Source organism: Anser cygnoides, chromosome 3 (assembly GCF_040182565.1).
Source record: "Anser cygnoides isolate HZ-2024a breed goose chromosome 3, Taihu_goose_T2T_genome, whole genome shotgun sequence".
NCBI lineage: Eukaryota > Metazoa > Chordata > Aves > Anseriformes > Anatidae > Anser > Anser cygnoides.
The window spans coordinates 116,887,613-116,912,572 of record NC_089875.1 but is presented as its reverse complement, the minus strand read 5'-3'; the positions used below and the strand labels follow the sequence as shown (position 1 = coordinate 116,912,572).

The 24,960-nt window shown below is 42.7% G+C and overlaps 1 protein-coding gene across 2 annotated transcripts in view; it reads right to left on the bottom strand.

Moving 5' to 3' along the window:
• RCAN2 (regulator of calcineurin 2) overlaps positions 1-24,960 on the bottom strand; it is an 81,846-nt gene that overhangs the window by 40,696 nt on the left and 16,190 nt on the right. The window lies entirely within an intron of this gene.

Here is a 24,960-nt window from a genome sequence, read left to right as displayed (position 1 = left end):
GTTCGCTGGCAACTGAGTCATAGCTGTTGTTTCAGCTGAGTGCTTATGTTGGCAAAAAAAGATCGCCTGACACTGAAAGCTCCGCTCCGAGTGTAAATTAACCCAGCATTTAAAGCCACCAAGCTTACGGTACGATCCATTACTTTATTACACCTTAAAATCCACAGCAGAGCGCTAATAAAATAGAAGCAACAAAAAAGTCAGCATTCTGTTTTACTAGCTCTTCTTTCCCATACAGCAAGCGACGTGACCCCACGCAGGGGATTAGAGAACATCTCGTCCCACCAGCAGAAGCCATCAACATCCTGCAAATGTGACCCCATTACTTACACACACAAGTTACACCCTGACTCATCTTCGGGAAGATCAGAGGCACGTCTGTCTGTGATTTGGAAGTCAACAGCCCTTCAAAGAACAGAACAAGAAAATGTCCCCTGAAATTAGGATGTCACATTAAGCAACCCTTGTACCACCTGTCCTTAGAGTTACTTCTTCCCAAATGCAACAGCTGAGAAGGAAACGCACCAAGTAAAGCTGGTTTGGACCCAGTAACTCAGTGTGTCTGTGCTTCATCGGTTTATTTTTCACATCAGAAAGAGATGTATCAAGAAATAAAAGTCCCAAGTTTGTAGGTATTTTAAAGTTGATCTTTACCCGGAGCTGCAACATCATTTTTCCTCTCATTTTTCATTCTCGCCGTCCATAGATCACTTTTAATTGTTGCTGTCCTAGAGATGACATTTATGGCTAGGTCAGATTTACAGGCAGAATTAAAACCTTTAACTATTGCAGGCCCATCACACCGCAGCAAACACAGGCCGTGCACTCAGCTTGTTCGGCAGCCGACACAAACCCAGCAGCAGCAGCACGCAGCTCAGCACCAGGGGCCGTGCCGCTTACTCCGCTTCACTGGGACATATTGCAGCTCACACCACGCTTCGGGATGATGCCCACGCTTTGCTGCTGATCTTTAAACTCGACCGTGCAGAACTAGCTCAGATGGGGCTGCAGGCTACGCAATTCAAAACAAAGACACCTGGGGAAAGGGCCTCGAGTTCCTTGCACCAAAAGGATGGCTGGGACGTCTGGAAGCAGAAGGTCCACACCAGGCTCAAGCTGCCCAGCTCCCTGCCTCGTTCTTTCGCCAGCACCAGAAGTTTGGGAAGCGCAGGGACCTGCAGGTTAGTTAACAAAAGAACAACCTCTGCTGAGAAATTGGCTCTTCACCCCTGGGAGCTGGCAGTAAATTTGGATGCTGATACAGCAAAGCTGACATCTATTATCAGAACTTTCTTTTCCAAGTTCTGGTCAATTACTTGGCCATTTTTTAACTTGCATTTATAGTAACCCCGTCAGCAGCAATCGCAAAGGAAGATCCGAAACCAGACTAGAAACTTATCCCAGCACTAAAGATTTTACAAACTGGGAATATAGAGATCAACAGAAATAGATAGGACAGTACAAGGCAGCAAATGAATGAATACGGCTCGTCAGCTGTTTTCTACGCCAGTCACTTGTTTTTTCCCCCCCCACAAACTACAGTAAAATATTTTTAGCAAAGAATTTGAAGTTAACATTCCTGTGCATGTTTAGAAGAACTTTTATGCACATATTTGAATATCGCATATATGAGATATCACAGAAAAAAAAGCATACAGATGCCTGACTGAAGTTCTAAGTAGGCAGCAATGGAAAAATCATGTCATCAGAAAGCTGAAAAGTTCCTAAGTGGTTTTCAAAGAGCTGGAAGGAAGCACTGAAAGCAAAGATGAGTCATGGGTATCTGAGCCTAGCGAGAGTTTTAGCAGCATGGACCAACAGGAGACAAAAACTGCAACAAACTCTGCAAAGGAAAATATATCAGGAATGAGACAACAGCGAGAGGCGGCCCAAGCCACGCACGTGACAGTGACGCCCGGCCCGAGCCTGGTCTCACAGCAGCGAGGGGAAAAGGATCTCCCAGCCCAGAGCCAGGCTGGATAGATAATCCTGTAACAATTCCCCTTTTTTCATTTTTAAATCTGTCGTCTCTCAATTTCAATAGCCTGTCTGCTTAATCTTGCGAGTGCTGGGACACAGTGTGCACGCTGACCTGTTCCACTTCACGGTTGCTCTTGCGCTTCTACTTCTCATCTCCTTTCAAACCAGAATCATCGCAGCTTTCCCACTCCACCCTAGTAAAGAAACCCTTTGCAATTATTTTAGTTTCTTCTTGCCTATTCCTATGCATAACCCGGCTTTTTCCCTTAAAACCCTTCTAGCTCCTGGGGTATTTTAGCAAGCTCCTGACAGAGACATCCCCAGTTGGGTTCACTTTGGGAAACCAGAGATTACCTTGTAGAAGAACTCCACAGCGTGCTTCAGTACTTCAGCTTAGGTCTTCCGATGGATATATTCTATGTCACTACTCACTTCTCATTTTAAGTCAAGATAAAATCCTACCTGAGATTTTTTTAGGGCACTGTGCAACTCTTCAGAGCCTCACCTAACGTTAATAAACGTTATTTTACTTTTCATTTTAAATTGTCAGGTTAATATTGCCTGCTTCCTCCAGATCAGGAGACTTGTTCTTCCATCGAACTGAAAGAAAGATTCGTTCATTTACTTAAAAGAAATTCTGATCTCTGGCTATAGACGGCCTTGCTAAATTCAATTTACCAAACTCCCAGGAAAACTAAAGCCATATCTCACACCTGATTTAAAGCATCCTAGGTCATAAACGGTGATCGATACAGAAGGCGTGCACCTCAGCACGCTTGACGCTACTCCTTCAGCAGGTTCTCCGGATCAAAGACTGCTACGGGTCACCACCTCCGCCCTACTGCTGGTGCAGGGAAGCCCCTCTCTTGCTGGCAGGTGCTGAGCCAGAGGAATTTTGGATCACATACACCCCTTAAAACTTACCAAAGTGCTCTGCGATAGGAGCCAAGGTGCAGGAAGCAGAAGAGCAGTTCAGACATCAGTGAGCTGAGCCATGGCTAATGGGAGCAGCATTCTGTTGGCATTCAGCAGGAGTGCGTCTCGACTCTCTCACTGCCCCCTACCCATCTTATGCTAGGCTTAAGACCCCGACCAGTAATTCTGAGGGCGGAGAACAAGCAGAGCGCTTTGAACAGCAGTCGTGCAGAAGTTTTTTGATGTGTTTCATGTTTTGACCATAGTAACAATTGTGCATGGAATTAAACGGGTGCCGTGCGTGAATAATTCAGGGGAATATTTCAGAGTGAGGTTAAGAGCAACCCAGACCTACTTGCACATCTGAGCTGAGTACCGAAATACAGAGCTGTTAGTTACTTGTACAGCCACCAAACAGGCTCTGGAAGCCAGGACAATACTGATTAAACGTCACTCCGGCTGATACTTGTTCTTCACAAGAACCAACATCAGCCACTAACATCACTGGGCTCCAATGATTAACACTTGACGATCAAGTCTCATACTTGAATCAGCAATCCCCTTCAAAAAGGCAAAAGTTCCCCAAATCAGAAGGAAAATAAGTCGTGTTGTTCTAGCCAGGGCCAATCCTCCAGCCACAGCCCGTTCAGTGCCTGGGACAATGCAGCCCTGCTCTACAACCGTTACTCCTCTGCGCGTAGCTTTTGTTTTCCTGCAGCGTTCCCATAGACATAGCTCCAGCTCAGCCCGATACACACAAATAGGGCCATAATTTAGGCTTTCCAAGCTCAGCTGTCCAGTCGTTAAAACAACTGCAGAAAATCTTGACCCCCTTTTGCAAGCAAACCATTACTGATTTAGCCTTGGGGAAACTTCCCTGTGCGTGGACCTCATGGTAACAGCAGCCACATTAGAACAAAAAATACCAGCTAAATTCAGAAGCCAAAGTGACATTTTTTGCTCCCTAGCTAAAGCTTGTGCTCGTTACTACTACCAATAGTAGGATTATTTCTGTAGCAGCTCTGCTCACAGGTGCCTACCACGCTGTTTATGGTGCTGCACAAAGGCAGGACAATAAAAGAAACCCCACATCGATGACCCATTGGTGCTTGAATGGAACCCTATAAATAGATTCACATTGTCTGGCTCAAACGTTTTTAACAACGTGCATCTCCATCGATCTTCCTCAGCCTACTACAAAAGTCAAAAGCGTTTAAGCCAAGCTCTCTCATATACGTGTAGTTACAAACATACATTCACAAAGAGAGTCCAATTTCTTCATGAGAAAAATAGAAGGTAAATAGGTAAAGATAAGTAAGAGGTCCAGAGGAACGCACCAGGAACACAGCAGACCAGTGGAACCAGGCGCCGAGGGAAGGATTCTTCCTCACCTGTAGCTATGCCTCAATTTATGCTCGGTGTATCGCCGAGGGTGAAAGGCTGGCACTTCAGGACACGATGCAGAAAGAGATGTCTGAAGTTACGGGAGATGTGAAAGCCATTCAGATAACACACTGAGTTACCTGATGCTCGGATAGCCAAGCTAAGTGAATTCACTGTTACCTGGAAATAACATTCCCACTCTTAATTCCCCAAACAGAACAGCCATCAAACGTTACACCGTCGGTTACTCTGTTACGCCTCTTTTTATAACACTGTGAGAATTTAAACTCCTGAAATAAACCCTTCTTAACAGATGAAAACCCCCTAGATTCCATTAATATCCATTAATGGATTTCCCCACGAGCAGTCAATAGCTGCAACCACAATGTATTTCGCCTGAGGAACCTACCTGCATGGGAATACTCGCTCCCAGGTTCTCAATTGCTGCCAAAATATCATGAATTTTCAGAGGCCAGAAAGGCCTTATACGAATACAGAAATAAAGCAGATATAAAATACAACATCTAGAACATCTTTGAATTCCTGAAAGATACTAGAGCATCTATACATCAAATAAAGTATCTTTTGGGGTAGAAATATTAACTATTTATGATAATAGGAGTCATACAATCATCTAGGTTGGAAAAGACCCTCAAGATCACCAAGTCCAACCATCAGCCTGACCTACCGAGTCCCACCCATGTCCCTAAGTACCACATCCACATCTGCCAAATACCTCCAGGGATGGGGACTCCACCACCTCCCTGGGCAGCCCATTCTGATGCCTGGCCACCTTCTCCATGGAGAAATTCTTCCTGATGTCCAATCTAAACTTATCCCGGCACGACTTGGGGCCATTTCCTCACTACCACTTGTCACCTGAGAAAAGAGACTGACACCCTCCTCCCTGCTGCCTCCTCAGGTAGCTGTGGAGGGCCACGAGGTCTCCCCTCAGCCTCCTCTTCTCCAGACTAAACCCCAGATCCCTCAGCCTCTCCTCGTACATCTTGTTTTCCAGTCCCTTCACCAGCTTCGCTGCACTTTCCAGCAACTCAAAATCCTTCTTGCAGTGAGGGGCCCAAAACCAAACACGGCACTAGGGGTGAGATCCCACAGCTACAAAACCACTGGTTTTCCAAGAAGAGTTTGAACCCCAAGCTGAAGTTCCTAAAAATTCTGAATTAACAACTGTGAGGGAACAAAAAGGACTCCCAGACACCCCTTCTTATAGCAAACATTCATTCCTATTGTTTGAAGATTTTTAAAGATGCAGAATTTTGGCCAGAAAAAAGAGAGAAACTGAAAGTTTAATTAAACTTCGAGTAACCCTAAATCAATACATTTCTCATAAATACATTAACTGTAAAGTTTAGAAAATCCTTTAGATGAACCGTGCCTTGGCTGCCCTTGACTTTTGGAAAGGAAACTTTTCTGTAATGTTTTGTTTTTCTGTCAGTAATAAATTTTCGCCGCTCAAACTTAGAGGTCTCATTGTCTGAGAATCCGAGAGTCAGAAAATAAGACAAATCATAAACAGTATGGAATATTTCTCCTCCTTTGGTAACTATCAAGCCACTCAAAGCACCACATATGATCATGTAAAAATACTTCAGCATCTGAGCAAAAGAGTGTGTCACTTAGCCAAGATCGTTTTGCTGTCTCATTTGGGAACACGCAAGTTTCAACTCTGAGTCAGAATCGTTCAATTACTTTTAATGTTGCATTATCATTCAGAGCCCTCAGCTTCCAAATATAGGGGCGGGGGAAGGAAGTCGGTGCACGTAACCATTTTCAGTGGAACGAAGACACAAATCCTTCCCTGGGCCTGATCTACACAGGTTGACTAGTCACTGCACCAGGCCTGTCTGAATTTAAGAAGCGACTGGACTGTGCACTTAGTCACATGGTCTAAACTTTTGGGTAGACCTGTGCGGTGCCAGGAGTTGGACTCGATGATACTTATGAGTCCCTTCCAACTCGGGATATTCTGTGATTCTATGATTTTGGTGCTCCTAGACTAACATGGGAGCAAGACTCCGAAGAGATGGATTCAGTTCCTGATAGAACTACCTAAGTGACCTTGGACAAAACATGCAGGAACACATTCAGAAGAGCTCAGCCCCCTTGTGTTTTATTTGGATTTTAAGTGTAAGTTGTGAAAGGCATGCTCCATTACCAGGCATTTAATGGATGATGCAGTTTGGGATCGGCCTGAAATGCTCCTGCCTAAAAAACGTGATTTACTGTTATCCAAAAACTCAGTTAAAGGCTTCAAAATGCATTTTAGAATCATTTCCATTTCCCCTTCCTTGTCTCAGGCTAGCAAGGGTATTTAACATGGCTGTATGTTTCCCTTGTCATTTGAGATGCTTCATCACAGCCAAATGCCCTTGAAAGAAGAGCCCGGAATACCAATGCTCGCGGCTGCGAGAGCCCAACCTTATCTCCGAACCGCAGCGCTGCACAGGACACGCAGGTGAGAGATTTAATGGCTGCGCTGCGAGAAAACGGCGCTTACTGCCAAGCCAGCAAAAGCAGTCCGGCTCGAAGGAAAAAAATAAACTGTCAAACAGCATGTGGTCAGACAGCAAATAATGAAGCAATGAATAATAGATTTCTTATGTAATTGCTCTTTTCTCCTGATATTATAGGGTGGAAGTGGGTATTTATTTCGCTAAAACATTTCCTTAAAGCAGACAGTCCCTTCTGTGAAATTCCCTCATCCAACTGAAAGACAAAATAACCGAAAATACCCTAAAGTGTCAGTAATTAAAATTTACCCTCTACAACTCTTCGTTCTTTTCTTCATTAAAGAGAGAATACACTGTCGCCATTTTGATAAATGATGTTCCCTGCTACTATTTTTTGATTTACGTTCATACAATGGCTGGCGATTAGATAATATGGGATGCAAATTGGGGTATAAAGCTTCTCCAAGGTCTCTAGAATGAAATTTGAAATCCCCGCTAAGGAAACCAAGTTTTTCCCCAACATATAGCATATGAGTAATTCCCAAATAACAGTAAATTTGTAATTTATTCATAAAATGGCTTTATCTGAGTCCCTCCCCACCAGGCTGATCTCATGATTTCACAAAGAAAAGAAAGAAACCATGATGACCCCTGCAAGAGCCTGCATCTTATGTGAGGATGTGAGAGGTCAGGATCAGTTTCCCCCCTTTTCCTCTCCCTAAAAGGACAGACATTTTTCCCCAACTAGAACAGAACTTGAGGAATAGTCTTCCATTGATCCAGCCCAAGAAAAGATCAAAACAGTTTTTCAGTCTTCTGTCTTGCACTCTCAGTTTACTTAATATTTTAGTAATTTTTATAAAGCTCTAATGGTTTCAGAAGATGCCTATTTAAGACAGTTATAAATCACTTTTGCACTCTGTATTTTGGTTCCCTCCAAAAAAAGGCATTATGATGTGTTTTCAAGATCAGATTGGCAATAATGAAATAGTGGGTACACTAAAAAACAGAGGCAAGTGACATAAAACTGATCTTACTTCAAAGCAGCAGAAGTTTCACTACAACAACCCACTCCTCTCCATCCTAGGCCCTTTGAAGTTTACTGTGAAACATGACTTTGAGATTGTATTTCTTTGGAGGTCACTTATTTGTTTTACAACTTTCCTCTCTGTGAGCATAAAAGTAGGACTTACTGTAGAAAGGCAGTTCAGTTTCCCTAGTTACTGAAAAGACAAAAAATACAAGTATTAATTTGTAATTTAACATCTTACTTAGTGTTTATACATCACAGCCATAAACTGAGTTATAGTCAGAGTTTCAAACTCACCATCCGAAGTTAAGATGGGCAAGCAAAATTCTACTTCACTTGAGATATCACCAATTACATTACCACTTCTTCAGGCCACAGAGATAAAACCAGGCCCAAATACTACAGCATTTGCAAGAGGCACCTTGGGTGTAACAGTGGCTCTCAAAGGAATTGAGAACTGCTTTGCTTTAATCCACGGCACTGTTTTCATTAACTCGAAAAGATTCATGCTCCAAAAGGCACATAAACAGAGGAAGGATAAAAGGTCACAACTCTTTAAATTAGCTCTTAAAAGACTGCTAAAAAGTATTCTGGCATTGGGCGATATCAAATAATAGCAACCACTTTTCATGGAAAGGATATACTCAGCAGCTAATGTGGATTTATTCCCACTCTAAATTACTAAGTGCATCTCACGCATGTTTATGTTTCTAAGAAATAAGGAAGTAGTTGAAGAGTCACAAGCCAAGAGACATTCCTTGGAGAATGAATTAGCACTTGAACAAAAAATAATTTCTTATCTTTTGGACAGAGCAGCTGAAAAGAGCTGTATATTCCCAGTTCAGTCGATGTTCTTTTAGCAACTTAAAATATTATTGTAGTGTCTGGTTGCTATTTACAAAATATTTTATATACACCAAAGAATGCAGCCAAACTTCTGAAGGGGCATGTACCGGGCCATATACAGTAAGAAGATTTTTAAAAGATCACAAACTCCCCCACAATACAATCCCTATACCAAGACACAGCCTGTTGCATGGCAGAGGGCTGCCCCATATTAGACGGACCTTAGAGAAGGCTACTGAAGTCTTCAAGGCATCAAATCCACTCAGGAGCGATGGGCTTAGTATAAGGATTTGCAGATAAAAGATTAAAAGAGCATCTCGCTAGCCGCTGAAAGACAGTCCCAGCAGCCTACCGCCTCGCTGCGAGCCAGGAAGCTCGGGGAGAAGGGACAAGGAACAGCCACCGTCCTACACTGAGCCCAGCTCAGCAGCATCACCACCCCATGGGGACCAGAAGAGACTCATTGATGAAGCTCATTCTGACATGCAGAAAGACAGGAACGAAACAGGGACTGTAAAGATATGAAAGAGAAGGTGGATGATGGACAGAAAAAAAAATCTGTATTAAGTTCTACTTACATGTGAGGCTAATTACAAAACTGTAAAATAATGTTCAAAACCTACTAAATATCTCTTCGTATTTTGAAAACACATCGATAGCAAAAGCCCTTCTGGAAGGCAGAGCATTTATCAAATATGAAATAACACCACAAAGAATCTTCAAGGCCTCGACTGGTTTGAAGATTTTATTTATTTAAAATGTCATTTTAAGATCTGGAAAAACACTGTATTTAAAATGGCCTGCTAATCCAACCCCCAGCCCCGAGTCTTTGACTTTTCCTCTAATGCCTTTGAACCGTTCCCAAGCCATAAGAACTGCTGCGTTTCAATCTACTAAATAAATTCTTCAGTTTATTAACGTTAATAGGAATAATTATTTTCACTGATTTATTTATCACTATGCAAATTCCTAGAAGTAAAACATTCATGCAAGCTTAATGTGCAAAATCAAAAGGAATTCCTTGCCCCTCTGAAATGGAGACAGGATTGTAGGTTAAGCGCTACTTTAGCACTCCTTGGTGGAGAATTCAGTTGTCCAGATCTGCTCTTCTCGTGGTTGTTTTGTCTGTAATTGAAGTATTGGCTCCTTTGTTTAATGGGAAATAATAATTTTATAAATCACAAAAATGCGTCACGTTTAGGTACTGGACTTGGTGCTGTACAGACACTGGGCTGGTTTTTAACCCTCAAGGAGCCCGGAGGACTTACGGATAGAGATACCAGACTGGAACTTGTGGAAGATCAGAACTGAGCTGCAGGGGATGCTCACTTCTAAAAAAAAGTTAGTACAGAGAGGACTCACTGACACAAAGCACAATCAGAAGACTCTGTGTTACATCCCTCTTGACTTGTGAGCAGCCCTCTGCACCTGCTTTCCAGAACAGTAACTTGCAGCGCAGGTAGCTGATACCCTGAAGGAAGGCTGGTACATACTTCAGAGCAAAGGCATAATCTTTTTTCCCTTTTTTTTTTCCTGCTAAGAATCTTCTCATTAAGTCTCTCAGTGACTTCATAATCCCTTCTGATGCATCTGTTTGCCTTAGTAATCATTGCATTCAGCTCAATCTGCTAAGCAGTTAGGTTTTTAGCCCCGCCACTAGTACCTGGAAATTGCTCCAAATCCAAATGCTCTGTTAGTTAGGAACTAATTTTCAGACAAACTTCAGGCCAATTTTTTTTTTCTTTTCCTCTTGCATTTATAAACAGCAACAAAACACTTGCCAGGCTTTGTTTATGCTGCATCAAAACGAGCCAAACTCTCCCACATAGTATCAACGTGAAAAATCATCTACAACAAATGATTTAAAAGCAGCTTGGTAATTTCTATACAGCACGCACATCCTATAGGTCACGTTCTAGCCCAGCTCTTGAACCACATGGCTTGCTAGCTTCTCACGGACCGGACACGAGCTCCCCATACCATAATCTGTGACTCCGTGTGCTGTTATCTGCTGCCTGGATGCGATAGTTAACAGAATGCTGTGGAGGTGCTGACATAAATAAAAAGGGCTCTGCAGCCCATATAGCTTTAAATTTAACTGTAAGAACAGAAAGGGATCTGTGACAGAGATTTCAGTTTTTAAAATGGCAGGGAAAAGAAAACCAAACCCAAGCTCCTTTCCTCCCACTATCACAAGCACTTCGTCATTCATGACTGTGCAGAACTTGCTGCAGCAAGAGAGCCACTGAAAGCTGCTTGGCTGGGGGAAGGAAAAATAAGTAATTAAAATATATATGTATATGAGCCTTCTCTACTGCCTGTTTTGCAGCATAAACTTTTCTAACTACTTAATCTTGTCCCATATCCTGAAATCTCATTATTTCATAGAATGGTTTAGGCTGAAAGGGACCTTAAAGCCCATCCTGTTCCACCCCCCTGCCATGGGCAGGGACACCTCCCACCAGCCCAAGCTGCCCAAATCCCATCCAGCCTGGCCTTGGGCACTGCCAGGGATGGGGCACCCACAGCTCCTCGGGGCAATTTGACTGTTTTCTTATTTTAATGCATTATTTAGAAGTTGTAATAAAACCCCAATCTTTCACCTCAAATCAAAGGCAAGGGGTGGATTTAGGTCAATATCAAGTTTTATGTGTCCAGGTTTGTCACAAAGCCATTACGCCACATGACTGGGCAAGAATAAAAAGGGGTTTTTTTTTGTTTGTTTTTTTTTTTTTTAAATATTGGCAGAACTGTGGTAGGCAAGAACAAGCCTACAAAACTTCAAGATATTTCTGGAATAGATTTTGAAAGAAGAGATCATTGCAATACACATACTTGAAACTTTTGCTGACATTTTAGCAACTGGCTCTTTCTTTTTCTTTAAAGCAAACCTTTAATAGAATTTGTCCAGCAAGCCTTATATCATATATATAAACGGTGGATCACATGCAATAAATCACCTGATATAGAACGGGACAGCAAATCGTTCACTAATACAGCACAGCTGGGATCGGTATAGGAACCACCAGGTGTAGGTGATGGCACTGAGAACAGCACTAACAAAGTACCAGATTGGAGGAGGACTATTAATAGTGCTTCTATTGAATGGGATTATTACTATTAATTGTGCTTCTATCGAACGGGAGTATTACAGTGATTTTATCTGGAATGCTAATGGAGAACCGCACGCAAACCATGACAACCCACGCAGCAGACACACATTCATGGAACTGCCAGTGGCTTAATGACAGAGGTGTCTCCAAAGCAGAGGAAGATGAAGATGGGGATTACAAATTCATCGCAGACTGGCGGCACTGGGAAGGTAATGTAATTAGTATTTGTAAAAAGTCAGCGCAATCCCAGGCTTCAGCAGCAGAATGCTTCCAGGTAAAGAGAGGAAAAAGTATTTTGTACTTTATTTTTCTCTCTTCCAAGAGAGAAACATGTATGTCATTTCCTAACTCAGCTTCACACTGAGTACAGTTTAAAGAAGAGAGCTAAAATATGCTGGTGGTGGCACAGCACATGAATACACATCTGCCGTGAAATGACGAGCTCTGGGATGTCCATGGGAACGCTAACAGCACTGCACTGGTACTGCGGTTGGAGAAAAGGACGAGAGTAACCTGAAGGAGCAAAAGGGGGCAATAAACTTGAATGGAGAGATGGAACAGCAGTGTGAGTACATCAGAGTGCCAGGGGGAGGAGAAGAGAAGCCTGAGCACGCTCCTATTCCGTGCCTTTCTGCACCATCAGGAACATCAGTACCACAACTCGTAAGGAAGAAGCCTAACAGCAATTTTTGATAATGAAAAAGCGTGGGAACCACAAAATCCAAGCTCATGGTCAGCTCCACTAAGCAACTGCCGTGGCCACTACCTTGCTTTCAGCTGCAGAGATGGAGGCGAAGAACTGTTCTTAAAGCTGAAGTTTGCTGAGCACAGATAAAACGTGATGGATTGTCTAGGTCTGTCACCTGGAATCAGGACAACGGTATTGTGACATATTCAGCACAAAAGAACAAAAAAGACGTCAGAAACAGAGCAGGAATTCATTTCCAGTCACTCAAATTTTACACTGTCAGCAAAGCAGACGTAAATGGAAAAAGTCCATTAAAACAGGCCAACTGGATTCAGGGAGCCAGATACCAAGTGGGAAGCTGATTCTGTCAGCAGCATAAAAGCTGGAGTTGAAGTCAGGTAAAAAAAGGAAACGTTCCAAGACAAATGAAAGAGGCTTCCTATCACAAGAGACAACGAAGGGCAGAGCAACAATGTATGATGTCTCATCAGTAAATTGGGAATACAGTATCAAATCCAAGTCTAACAGCTCATTAATAACCTAAACTAAGAACACAATGGAAGCTATTTTATTTCCACAGAGCCTGATTTTAATTTGGGTAAAAACTTCGAGAAGTGCCAGCCGAAAAAGTGCCCAAATCTGTACAATAAAGATATTCTAATGACTGTTAAATTGGTACAAGCAGCCAATCGTTTTAAATTAATTGGTCCACAATGATTAATTTACGTGGGTGCAAACAGGCTGTGGTAGGGTAGAGCTTGAGAGTTTTAATCCTCCTTCTGTTCTCATGCCTATGCAGGAATTACAACCATGCCACAGTCTGAACCAAAACGTAACAGGACGCATGGACCAGGAACCAGAAGGCTGATGCTAGCACACCAACACTCGTGTTTAAAGTACTGAGCCTACTAAAAATATTCTACTTCATACAGAGCTTTATTTTTTTTAGGAATTCTTTATAAGACAGTCTTAAGCTGTAATTTTATTATTATTATTATTTAAAGGGGAGAAGGATGAGTAAGAACCACAGAAGAGCTGCAGGTAGAAGGCAGCTCTGGAGATCACCCACTCTACCTCCCTGCTCCGCGCAGGGTCAGACCGCAGCTGGCTGCTCAGGGCTGTGCCCAGCCAGGTTTCAGAGATTTCCAAACTGCAGATTCCACAGCCTCTGGAGAAACTGCGGCCGCATTTCACCACCTCACAGTAAAAACATTTATGCTTAAAGGGAATTTCTTGTATTCCACTTCGTGTCGACTGCTGCTTGTCCTTTCAGTGGACGCCACCAAGAAGAGCCTGGCTTCATCTTCTGCGCTTCCCCCACAAACCAGTCGGGTATTTATACACACTGGTAAGATCCCCCTGAACCTTCTCTTCTCTGGGTTAAGCAACCAGCTCTCTCAGCCTCTTCTCATACAGGGCTCAAGTCCCTTAACCACCTCCGTGGCCCTTTGCAAGACTCTGCAGCATGTCCACGTCTCTCTCACCTTGGGGAGCCCAGAACTGGATGCAGCACCCCGCTGGGTCTCACCAGGACGAGCAGAGGGGAAGGATCACTTCCCCCAACCTGGCCTAATACTGCTCAGGATGTCTTCGACATTCTTCACCACCAGGAGGTCTGGGGGCTTACGTTCAGTCTGGTGTCCACCAGGACTTCGGGTCGATTCTGGCAAGCTGCTGCCCAGCCAGTCAGCCCGTACTGCTGCGTGGGGCTGTTTATCATCTGCCCATTCATACACAGAATGCAAAAACAGTTCTTCATGCTCAGTTTATGCAAATATACTGAGTTAATTCCTTCTACACACAGTAAAACAATTGTGAAATAGCACCTGGAACGGGAAGTTTATAATTAAATGTTCACTGAACATTCATTGAAAAGTTAAAGACGTTTAAATATGAAATAACATCAGCAAGATCACTTAAGATATAACAGAAGCGTAAGAGTCATTACAAAAAAAAAAAAAAGAATTCCTGGCATCACTAGTTTTTATTATTCATTTTGTTCTTGTTTATCCCTGTAGAGTCTAGCACATTGTATTAGGTGCTGTATGTACAACAATCATAATCCCAAAGAGCTTAAGATTCAGATAAGGAAAGTTTCATTAAGTTTCGTCATGTGAAACAATGAAATAATCATAAAATAAAAATAAGACGTTGGCTTGGCATTTGTAACTTTCTAGCTGATAACTTATCAGAAAGTTTTTGTCTGGGTAAAACTTCTATTTATTGTACTAAAAGGGCATAAACTTCTAAAAGCTTCGTGCAGCAGCACACTGGAAAAAGTGTTTGTCATTCAGTACAACGACAGGAACCAAACCTAGCGCCGAGTAGAGAATTAAAAGAGCAAAAAATACTTTTCTTCAATTAACTGCAACTCATCTGTCTTTTGCAATTGATATAAGTTAACATAAAGAATGTACATCCTTCTTTGTGAAGGAGGAAATGCTTGCATGTAGGAAGTGGTGCAATGTCAACTGATATGTGATAACCCTGAATGAAGTTCAGTTGTTTTTTGTGTTTTTTCTCCTGGGCCCATGTATGAAACAGACTACATTTATCAAACTGTTTCTCTACCGCATCTGCGAAGTGAATATATCCCAAAATGTATGCTCACCTCCATGTCTTTTATGTTCCTCTGCTCTAGGGTTCAATAAGTATGCAATGGAGGGAATTCGAAATGGCAGAACTTACCATCTTCTGGTACAGGCAAGTAGAATTCAATGATCACATCACCAGTTAGAGAGAGGTAAGACCTGTTTGCAAGCCTTGAAAAAATGTATATATTTTTATACTCAATATATTCTAGCTACTGATGTATTCAAATATTTCAGGATGCATGGAACACCCCCCACATCACTCCCCCAATATAGTGGAGAGGACGCAAGTAATATACCTCTAAGTTGGAAGCGGGAGATGCAAAGAATCAAAACTAGAATTTTATTAAGTTATTTCAAACAAAACCCAGTCTCCTTACCACGGCTGGTCTCTGAAGAGCAGAAGTACTCAATCTTTCCATTTTGTTCCAAACACACGATAAATTTAAATAAATCATTTACCACTGCCTATTTTAGCTGATCCCATTTGTCTAAGCCAGGCTGTTACTTTATCCATCTTATGCAGCACCTTGCTTTCCAAGTGATCCTACATACTTCAAAAAGACTGTGAAATAAGACAACAAGCATGCACAAATGTGGATCTGATTCCAACTGTCTTAATGCAACAGGATTTCTTCCACCGCTCCCTGTTTAAAAGGAAAAAATATATAATAAAAAAAAGCAACATTCATGAGCTACTTGTAGTAGCACGGTATGTGTCCTGGTTCCAGTTAGGACAGAGTTAAGTAGCTCATAGTAGCTGGTAGGGTGCTATGTTTTGGATTAGGATGAGAAGAGCGCTGATAACATGCTGATGTTTTAATTGTTGCAGAGCAGTGTTTACACCAGGCCAAGGACTTTTCGGCTTCTCGCTCTGTCCTGCCAGCGAGCAGGCTGGGGGTGCAGCAGGAGCTGGGAGGGGACAGACCCAGGACAGCTGACCCAAACTGGCCAAAGGGGTATTCCATACCATCTGACGTCATGCTAAACAATATATAGGGGTGGCTGGCCGGGGTGGGGGGCCGGCTGCTCGGGGATAGGCTGGGCTTCGGTCAGCGGGTGGTGAGCAATTCCATTGTGCATCACTTGTTTTCTTACACATTATTATTGTTAATACTATTATCATTACCACTATTATTATTATTATTGTTATTATTATATTCCTGTCTTAATAAACTGTCTTTATCTCAACTCACCGGCTTCACTTTCCCGTTTCTCTCCCCCATCCCAGAGAGGGAGGGGGGAGGGTGAGCGAACGGCTGTGTGGTGTTTAGCTGCCAGCCGGGTTAAACCACAACAGTATGTTAAGTGCCTTAAATAATCCTTGCGATGCATTTACCCTAACAACATCCCTGGCACACTAGGGACAGTAAGGGAGCCCTCTGATACACAGATGAAGCAACCAGCCAGGATAGAAAGATAAACCTGTGAAGCTGGGTCCCAAGCCCCAGACAGGTCTGCAATTGTTCATTTATGTTTTCTCCCCACAGCATGGACTCCAAACTATCTACTAAGGATTTTTCACTTAATATGTATCCAAGATTATTTATAGGTGCAGGTAGAAATACCCTTGTATCAGCCAGTATGAAGAACCAAACTCATACAGCTAGCTGAATACAATATATGGTTTGAGTTACTGGCATATTTCAAGTGGAGAATTTAAAGTACCAGTAAGAAGGGAAAAGCTCCCATGCTTCCTTTCCAAGCTTTTCAAAAGGTCCTCATCTCCACCTTCTGGTGAGTCTATTTAGACAGACCAGGGATTCCAGCAGTGAAAGGGAAAACACATCCTGAAAGTGAAATAAAAGCTCACATTCATTCTACCAATGTTGAGAAACAAAAAGTTTCCCCTCATAAAAATAAGCTACTGTATTTTTTCCTAGGCTGTACAGAACTCACTGCTTATGTATGCAGTGGGTTTGTGCGGTCAGGTTTTGGTAGCGGGAGGCTGCAGGGGTGGCCTCTGTGACAAGAATCCAGCAGCTGCCCCGTGTTAGATAAGCCCAGGCAGGAGCAGGGGGTCTGGGGGGAGCTGCCGCCCGTGGGGGCCCCGTGCTGGAGCAGTTTGCTCCTGGGGGATGGACCCCGTGGTACGGAGCCGTGTGGGAGCAGTTGTTGAAGAGCTGCTGCCTGTGGGCAGCCCCAGCAGGCTCAGTTTGGGAAGGACGGCATCCCGTGGGAGGGACCCCACGGGGAGCAGGGGCAGAGAGGGAGCGTGAGGGAGCAGCAGAGGGAAAGCAGCCTTGGGGACAGACCACAGCCCCCATTTCCCTTCCCCTGTGCCACTTGGGGGAAGAAGTGGAAGAGGGTGGATGCAGGGAAAGTGGTTTTAGTTTGTTTTTAGTTTCTCACTGCTCTAGTCCCCTCGTGATAGGCAATAAATTACATTAATCTCCCACTGGTGAGTCTGTGTTACCCATGATAACTGTTGAGCGATGTCCCTGTCCTTATCTCAACCCTTGAGCCCTTTCCATCATATTTTCTCCCCCTTTCCCTTCAAGGAAGGGCAGTGAGAGAGCAGCTACCGTGGAACTCAGCTGCCCAGCTGGGTAAAACCACCACAGGAACATAAAGTGCTAGTTTTACAGAGAGACTGAAACTACCCCAGTCTACTACAGCCATGTTCCTGGGCACAAAAGCAAAAGAAATTTAATCTTGCAGACTCAAGGGGGGCAGAGGGTTGATATGCTTTCTTAGAAATCACATGCTCCTTATTGACACCTTCAGGAGCACATGAGGACAGCAAAGCAAAGTGTCCAGGAAAAGGTTTTGCCTTTGTTCCGAGTAATTTCTGTACCGGAGGTCTTTTTTATTTATGTATTTTTATTTTTTTTTTTCACCGCCACTCCTAAGGGCCAGGTTCTGAACCCTTCCAGCACAATCCAGGCATCTTCTTTCCAGGCATTATCAACCTATTCTGAAGGAATCCACTACCAAATACCAGCCATTCATCTCAGGTTAGAAGAACAAGATTTATTTAAGCACTGGAAACCTGTTAACTCCAGAAAGAAGAACATAACCCTGTATTAAGTGTTTGTTTAAAAATCCTCAGACTTCTAGATCCAGCTCACTGGTGTCAGTAGAACAGAGAAGCTATTTCATCAAAAGTTAGCTGTCACAGTAGGAGACCCATAAAGTCTTGAGCAAATATGAAAATGTGAGGAATATACACACAGAGATGAAACACTGGATATTTAAAAACACATTAGGATTCTGAGCTCAGCAGACAATTAAGAAGTATTAAAAGCTATTTATTAATATAAAGCACTAAGAAGCAATCGGTTTCCCGTGGTGCTTATATCAATACTTGCTTTTTGGAAGACTGCCTTCAGCACTGCAGAGCACTTAAATTCCAGTTGTATAAAATGTTCTGTGCAAACCCTGCAGATAATTCCTACTCAGCTTTTGCTCAGCAGCTTCAGCACAGCTTCAGCTCAGCTGCAATGTCCAAGCTGGCAGTGATTTTATTCAAGCAGAAGCAACTGTATAAACTGTCTGAAATGCCCCATAAGTTTAATGGACACTCAAAACTTGAGATATCACAGTAACTTGCACAAAGAGGTTTTTAAAAAATAAATGTCATTTTCCTAGAGGCATGTTCTAGTTAAAGGTAAGGTAATTTGAAAATTAGGACCTACAGTATGAAATAACAGAACATGCATGCAGCAGCACCCTCTGAGTTTACAACCCAGCAGAAGTGAAGCTGTTGTCTAAAGGAAAGCAAACAGAAAGAGGAAAAAAGCAAAGGGAAAGGAACCATGTGACTTCCCACTTCAGATGTTTTTTCTAACCTTTCTAACCAAGCATGCAAGCATCTATCCCAAGTACTTAGAGGGATGCCAGGATGAGAAATCAATGGAAACCATTTTGGGGTTAAAGGCTTCCAAATGTTTTGCTTTTGTCCTTTAAGGAAGGAGAAAAACTCTGACTTTTAAGTGTTTTGCAAGATGCACAGAACTCTGGGTAGGAAATGCAGAGGTGCTGATAGTGTCATTCCAAGGCTTTCAAATATTATTCTGCTCTATGGATGCCATATTTCCTACTGTGGTTTGAAAGATCAGGTAACAGGAGAAATAAAGTTTATAAGCTTCTCCCAACACCCTTTTTTTTTTTTTTTTTTTTATTTCCCTGTGCTTCAAGTTCAACACATTGCTGCCCACTTGCTGCACGTGGGTGCAGACACTGGTAAAGCACCGTGACTACATCATCTCTGACACTGATGGCCACCAAGATCCAAGTTGTACCCCCTCACATCAGGACCTGCCTTTGTATTCTGCATTCAGCTCTTCCAAGAGCCTCTGGAGTAACCATCATTTACTTTAGGGGCTCGTAAGGAAGGCGCACCCAGGCTTTGATTTTGCACAACTCTTTAAAAGGCGTTCTTCCTCCTCTATTAGGCGTTTCTAGAATGATTGCCCCTATTTCACATGCAGGACTTCCATGAGTAACCAGCTAACCCCCGACCATATGTTCAATCATGTGATCCCAACATATCACATGAGAAATCTCAACTAATCCAGCAGGCTTAAGCTGGTATCAGGACACCAGAGCTACTTCCCCAAGAAGCAAATTAAGTGGTGCCAAGGCTCATTCCCAATTCCTGAGGCCAACCGTCAGGGAGCAGCAAGAGAAGAGGTGCCCCTGGAGGAGAATGAGCTGGAAGCAGAGGGTGACTGCAGCACAGGCAGTGCCCTCAGGGACCAGGGTCCGATCCTACAGCATCCAAACAGGACAGGCAGGGTGCTAGGCACAGCATCCACCTCAGCAAGCAACGGAAAAAGGCATGGATCTACCCAGGGAGTCAGGAGCAGCAGAAGACGGGGCCAGAGAGAGGACAGGAAAGGCTGCAATGTAAGTCCAAGACTACAACACAGGTCTGAGGACAGGACTTGAGGCATATAAGAACCCACATCATTGTTCAGGCCAGGAATGAAGGCCCCATCCTGACCTCAAATGGAGCTCCTGTACCAATAAGCACAAAGTGAGGCTGATCTCAGTAACTGAACCCTACCCTATTAACTGACATCTAAATAATTTCAAAGAAAGTTTACTCTTACCTTCTGAAACAGCTATGGAGAATGATCCCTGGGCCTCTGCAGACTCCCAGGCCATCCCTGGAAGTTGTAAGGGACAGTACTATTTGTCCTCAGCCAAAAGCACGTCATGGACCATTTTAACAATTCAGTTGAAAAGATTATCTCACATTACAGCGCTGGAAGCTGTGCCAGAACGTTATTTGATTTACAGCAGCAACACAGCCTAGGACTACAGCATTAGATATTGCACTTTCATGCTTATTAGGATCAAATTTCTTCTTGGTAGAGACTTACTGACATTCACTTGAGCGACCCAAAGTAATACATCAATTTAAACTCTGAAGAAAACTATGACAAGGAAGACAAAACAGATTTTCCCCTTTAGAACTGATCTAATGAATATGCCATAAATTACTCTAGTGTCTAGTTAAATTGTACTTGTCAAGTTTGCCCCTTCTCTCAATTTTATTACTAAATCTGATATAGCCAACTATTTACACAGCCTTACCTTGCAGCACTGCTGGTATTTTTCCCTAGTAAAACAGAATCTGTTTTACCAGATTTACAAGCAAGCACAATAAATAATTTCATTGTTTCACTTCCTAGCTATATACAGGAAATTACAGATGAAATCTAGCAAGTGGAGTAAGGAAACAGTTCAGAAATATGTGAAAAAGTTGATAAGCAAGATAAAAAAGGTGCACGGCTGGAAGCTGAGCTCAGATAACGAGCCACAATGCACTGCAAAATTTGAATCTGCATTAAACAGGAGCAAAACACTGCAAAAAAGCCCTGATGATGATAAAAATTACTCTGTAAAGTTATTTTCAAAGGCTGAAAGGAAACTCAACTGTATTTAGGGTGAACACTGCTGTTTGTATTGCACAAAACCAGCAGGGATTAAAATATATTTTGCATTTGATGCTCAAGTGGCAGGGTATTTAAACCTGTATGCCTTAAACTAGTGTGTGTTATCTTTATCCTCCCTCCTTCGCAGAGCTGAAGAGCCATGCGGTACAAGCAGGAGACAGCAGATGGCACCCCTGGCGCTCCGTCAGGCCAGAGCACACCTCTGCGGATGTCCCTCAGCTCTCACACGGCTAAGCGTTCACAGGCAGAGCAGGGTTTTCTGTTGCCCCAGCCAGGATTTTCCTTTATACCGTGTGAATAAACTTAATTGATAACTGTGTAGATTACCTTCGCTATCAAGGTGAATCACTGCAAGTGGAGATCAGAAGGAAGAAGTGGAACAGCGCTTTTCACATTCATGATTTTCACCCTGAATTACATGATATTGGTGGGTTTTAATTGTTTTTTTAGACACAGTGGATCTGTGTGAGAATCCTACGTTCAAATCTTCTCTCCCCTAACCTTATCCCACATGCCAAAGATGTGACTGCAAAAAGAAAACAACATAAATGAGATTCAGGTGCACCACAGAGCTCAAAAAAAAAAAAAAGGTATTACAGAATCACACAATCACAGAATTAACCAGAATTTGAAGTTTTTCCTAAAAAAAAAAAAAAAATCAGTGTCAGATACCAAAGCAACCCATGTTTTAGAGGCTTGGTGTTAACAGCAGTCTATATGCTACAAGAAAGCAGATAAAGGATAGCTGAAGGTCCTTCAAAAGCAAAGTAAAGTAGGGAGGGCAATAACTGTTAATAGAGTAGAAGGAAAAGTAAGGTAGCTACCAAATACTTCAAGGAGATCAGCCTATCCAGAAACTCTCTATTGCATATTTGCAGTACATACAAGAAGCAGGAAATCCTACAACAGTCACTCTCCTCACATGACTTTCAGCTTATGAGGAATTCTGAGGTTCCAGTGTCTGCTGATGTCTGCATTCAGCCCGCACTCCCTGTCAGATACACTGCCAGAAAGTAGCTGTGCTCTGTTTTTCATGGAGGAATGCTTCTCATTCCACGTGCAGATCCGTGCAAGTTTCTGCTAGGGGGGAAGGAATGGGCTGGAACGTACAGGATTATTCTGGGAATGGAAGTTTCGCAGAAAAATCTCGTCTTATTTTGTACTACATTCACTAAAGGTACTGGTAAGGAATCTCTGGCTTAAAATTACCACAAACACCAGATAAGGATTTGATTCTCAGACCTGAATTAGATACATCCAAGGCAAACAAACAGTTTGCACAAGCTATTTTAAACGGTTGCTTTCATTGCCACTGCACGTCAATCAGATCGTTCTGTTTGGAACAGGCAGACTGTAGTGCAATAGGGTTTTGAACAGATCATCTGAACTCTGCTTCAGTGGCAGCTACCTCCACAAAAACTTCTCAACTTGAATACATACACATGGCTTGGCACATTGGTTATATTTAAGTCATAAAAGAGCAAGGGGTCAGGAAAAAAAATCAGTTATCAAACTGCAAGAGTGATAGATTAAGACTATCAGTAATGAAAATAACAAGTAGGAGCAATTAGAGTGCTCGTATCAGAAGCAGCTACATCACAGCACACACAGCAGGTAGAGCAGGCACTACGTTTGAGCAATACCTGAAGCGAACTGGCTGTAGTAACAAGGAAGATTTGTAAGAGATAAGGGGATTTACAGGAGACAGGAAGGAGGACAGCAGAACGCTGCTCCGTGATATATTTCCGCTGTTTCTGTCGTCAGCAGCAGACATTAAAGGAATTTGGAACTGTCCATGACCGAAGCCTTTAAGTCAGACAGTGAGAAGCAGCCGCTCACATTTATTTGGAGGAACTGCATCACTAGCAGGTATGAACAGAACGGGTCTGGAAGTTACTTACACAAGCATATATCACTATGCGGTCCAAATTTTCTCTTTGCTTGTTAAACACAAGTTCTTAGGAGAATGCACCTGAAAGCTTTGTAAAGGCAAGAAAGTGAAAACAGCTAGTGCCAAAAGAAAGCAGCACTTGCTGGAGTACATTAAGTGCATTCAAAATGGCAAAGGAGCTAGCCTCACAACTAGTGCCTGCGCTACGTCAAGGCTCTCAGTTTCTGTATGAAGTCCCATGAACTGGAAAACCAAACAAAAATAACATTAGTTTCCAAACTGGCAGAAGGCTGATGCAGATAGCCCTACGGCACAACCTAACACTGTTTGAACCACGTGAAATACCACCAGAGTCGATGTGAAGGGAACAGGTAGCTGCTGATCCTCTGAGCAAACTGACTGCAGTTCAGTCAGGGATACTACAGGCACACACTAACAGCATTTTGAAGAGTCATGAAGAATGAAGACAGAAAGGACATGGACTGCTTGACGCTTACCACGGCTTTTAGAAGTCAGCCCCATGGCACACAAAACTCTGTTCCCAAATTAAATGCCTTAAAAACAGGGCCATCTCCCATTCAGAAAGGGGCAGGCACCTCACTTCCTCAGCATCTTCTGGGGTTTATTGGTTTTGTTCTTCCCTCGAAAGCCGCTCAAAATGCAGGAGAAACTATCAGACTTCTCCATAATACTCGTTACAAGAACATTAAATGCAACATTTCTAAATGACCGCGTGAAGTGGTCTGACAATCTCTTTATGCTTTTTAGGCTAATTGCAAAGTCAATTAAAAACCAACACATACCCCGAGTCGAATCCACCCTGCTGCTATGTAATAGATGCCTTCATTACTCTATTGCCAGGGATATCATAATTTCTTTTTTCCATCCTACTGTCATCTAAACTTCCAGCTCATTAGTCTCTGTTGCATGGAAAAGGTTTCTCTTATCCCTCGGAGACGTACACATTGCAGCTACCATATTTGCAACTCCTCTGCTTCCGTATTAAGTTTCAAAGCCCACTACAGAAGTCACGTAATCCAAGCAGGGTAAAGTGTCTATAAAACACAATCAAATTATAGCGAGAGAACCTACGTCGTTAAAAGTAATCACGTTAAAGCAAGACAATAAAAAAAAAAGTGCAAGATACTTCATTTTTAACACCATTCATGCACTCATACCGCACAGGAAACTGAGAAGTGGAACAAAATCCTCAGCTGACAGAACGGTGCAGCTTATCAGCGGATCTGTTACAGTTCACACTGCCTGAGGATCTGATCTGAGAACAGCCACAGAGAAATCCCCGCACTAAGGCAGCGAACGCTCTAACTTCCAGCAACCTGAAAGAAATACGAAGTGATCTGGCACAGAAGACATGTTTTGAAATGCGCAGAAGTAACTGATAATTCCTTTCACCTTGATTCAACTCGGAATTCGATCTCTCACCTCTCTGCTCAGATCTATTGTGAAATTTGTCTTAAGCAAGGCTGTAGTCTGAAAGCTGCTGGCTCTCTGTTGCACCTTGCGTTACCCAAATTCACCTTCTAGGATCTCTCTGACTTTTCAAGACTACGTTCCCTTTCAGGCATTTTTTTTCAACCTCTATTAAGCATTATTTGATTTATTAAACAACCTCTGGTGCAGTGTCCTTAACATTTATTTTGTATGAAACATTTGAGAAATTCCCTTAAGTAACCGGTAATCACAATTGTAAATTTACTGTTTTGAATGCGATTAAGCCAGAACGTAGCTTCTTTGAATGCAATGCCTTCATGCATTGGTAATAAAGGCTGACCTTCATTTAGAAGCCTTTTCCTTGGGCCAGAAAACTGATATCTGAACTTGTGGATGGATTAGACCCTCTGATGGCATTAAAATAAGGAACAGCTGCTGCCCTAACCACATTAGGGTGGCTTTACTGCACTTTTTGATTACTATCAGCTAGAAAAACAGGTTTTCGTTGACTTCAAAATGACAGTTTGCTAGAGGGAGAGGGGCAAAATTGTTTTTTATTATTAGCAGGTGTCAGTGGTTAAGACCTGCTTAGTGGAACAAACGAAGGAGTTTACTATGAACTACAGCAAGGCAGCTTTTTCCTTGAAAGATGCAGCTCTTGCATCAGTAGATACCAGAAAGGTTGACTCGGTTC